We start from the raw sequence: 2,428 nt of genomic DNA, 5'->3' as shown, positions 1-2,428 counted from the left end.
CCCATCCTCATCTTGTAACCATGGTTTTCCATCTCTCCTTCCTCTCTCCTCGCTGCTTGTCTTCTCTCCCTCCCCCCACTCTCTGATGAGCCGATGACATGCACTTGCGTGATTTCCATTTCTGCCATTACTGCCTGAATATTAATTTGAAGTGGAATCCACATCACTAAGAATTATGAATGGCTCACATATTGATTTCAATAGCACTTCTTATGTGTTGGAATTGTTTTTATACAAAATAATAGTCCTCATTCAGAATGAAAGAAAGCGACATAAGAAATAGACTTTCTGCAAATTATGAGCATGATGCTTTTGAAAACCTGCAGTGGAGTAGGTGTTTGCCTTGTTGTTTGATCATCTCCTCTCACTGTAAAACGGGCAGCGTGATCTGGCGCCATTGCATTAAATGATTGGCTCTTCTCACACCTGCATCTTTGCGGAGCACCTGAGACCGCTCTCTGTGAAAGTCGCATTTAGGAAAAGGCTGACACACATCCCAAACACACTGTATGCAGACATCCAATACATGCACATCTCAAACGCCTCCACAGCATCCCGACTGCTGTCACCTTCAGCGTGGATGCTGTGATGTCATACCTCTCCTGTAGGTTTCCACTGAATAAAGCCGCAGCTCGACGCTCTACCGAATCTCTTCGTCTTAATCCACACCAAATACATCCACAGGACTACTCTGTAAAAGTTGAACTTTTCACTTTTACACAAGAAAATTGTTACAGAGAAATATCTATTTTTTTTAAGAGACAAAGAGTAAGGTCAAAAGATGTATTAAGGTGCACAGTCACATTTTCCCCAAATATCACAAAAGTTATATTGTGCACATACATATTAAAGTGACGAAACGTAACTTGTTAATGTTCCTGAAGCTCTATCATTCATACAGTGTTCTTAAATGATCTCTAACACCAAACAAGACTGTCATTCTATATGTACTGTATATATGTACTATATAGTTTTTGTAGCCTCTGCATGGGTTCCCCCCGCAAAGTCACAGAGTGATTTACGGCAGGTAGACAGTGCTACAGTAACACATTCTGACAGGTCACAGATTTCTTTGTTACACTGGTAAGCCTGTGTAAGCGTATCCAGCCTTTAGAGCAAGTTTAAAGGTAGCAGGAGATTTCTTTATATAGGCCTAATTGTATTTTAATTTTATTTTAGAAGTTATCTGTTGTAGTTATGGCTGATCCTGAGGCAGAAAGAAATTAAACAAAAAACAACTAAAAGCTAAAAGGGAAAGTGAAAGGCAACGGGCGAAATCTGAGTCACACTCAGTCGAGCTTTAAACAGATGGAGGCAGGTATTGGAGACAAAATAAATCATTCAAAAACATCCAGAATTGGCCTTCAGATATGTAATATGACGATTTCATTCATAAAATAACTTTAGATTGCGTGATTTGCTTTTAACGTCAGTATACTACATAAAATTAAGTCCCCCTCACATTTAGCGCAGACGTTTTATTTCTTTTAGTCTGTGTTTGTGTTAGCTTCCTATTTTCTTTTCCCTTGTCCCCCTGTAGTTGTGTAAAGTGTCCGTGGGTTTCATGAAATGCGCTATATTAGTTATTATTATGTTGGTTGCTACAACAATCTCTTAATGCTCTGGCTTGTGACCCAGTGACAGTGATACCCAGTTTAGCTCAGGAGACATCCTAAGTAGGCTAAGTTACCATATGCAACACTTGAAATGCAACAATTCATCTGTAACTTATTTTCTTATTGTAAATGAATGGTTTTCTGCCTGAGCAAAACATTCATCGCAACTATACATGCTCCCGGTAAGGCTCACTCTGTAATCTACAGTGGGCAATACAAATATAAATTATTTATAGTCTCAATTCATAACAAGCGTTGTCTCCAGACACTTTACAGAAAGAGTAGGTCTATACCATACTAATTTACAAGGACCCAACAATTCTAGTAATTCCCCCCCAGAGCAAGCATTTAGTTTGACAGCGGCGAGGAAAAACTCCTTGAAACCTTGGACAGACCCAGGCTCTTGGTAGGTGGTGTCTGTCGGTGTCGGTTGGGGGTGTAATAAAAAAAAGTCAAAATAAAAGATAATACAACAGTGACTTGAAATAGTAGTTTGTAGTAGTTCATGGCATAGCAGGACACCGCAGAGCGTAGCAGGATGTAACCGGGCATCGCAGGACGTGTAGCAGGACCACGGCAACAGCTGCAACAATGATTTTGGAGCCTCCATGATCCAAGGAAACATGCTGGGCAAAAAAGAGCATAAAGACTCTGGGAAATAACTTCCCAGAGGTAGGTTAGTAACAAGCATTCCTGGGACAGAGATGCACACAAATGAAGAGGGAGGAGAGGGGAGCTCAGTGTGTCAAAGGAAGTCCCCCGGCAGTCTAAAACTTTTACATCGTAATAAAGAGAGGAGCCTGGTCGGGTTA

General features: G+C 40.7%; 1 protein-coding gene across 2 annotated transcripts in view; it reads left to right on the top strand.

Annotated features, from left to right (window-relative positions):
• fez1 (fasciculation and elongation protein zeta 1 (zygin I)) overlaps window positions 1-2,428 on the top strand; it is a 24,872-nt gene that overhangs the window by 449 nt on the left and 21,995 nt on the right. The window lies entirely within an intron of this gene.

Source organism: Etheostoma spectabile, chromosome 13, assembly GCF_008692095.1.
Source record: "Etheostoma spectabile isolate EspeVRDwgs_2016 chromosome 13, UIUC_Espe_1.0, whole genome shotgun sequence".
In the NCBI taxonomy this organism is placed as follows: domain Eukaryota; kingdom Metazoa; phylum Chordata; class Actinopteri; order Perciformes; family Percidae; genus Etheostoma; species Etheostoma spectabile.
This window is presented reverse-complemented; position numbering and strand designations above follow the sequence as displayed.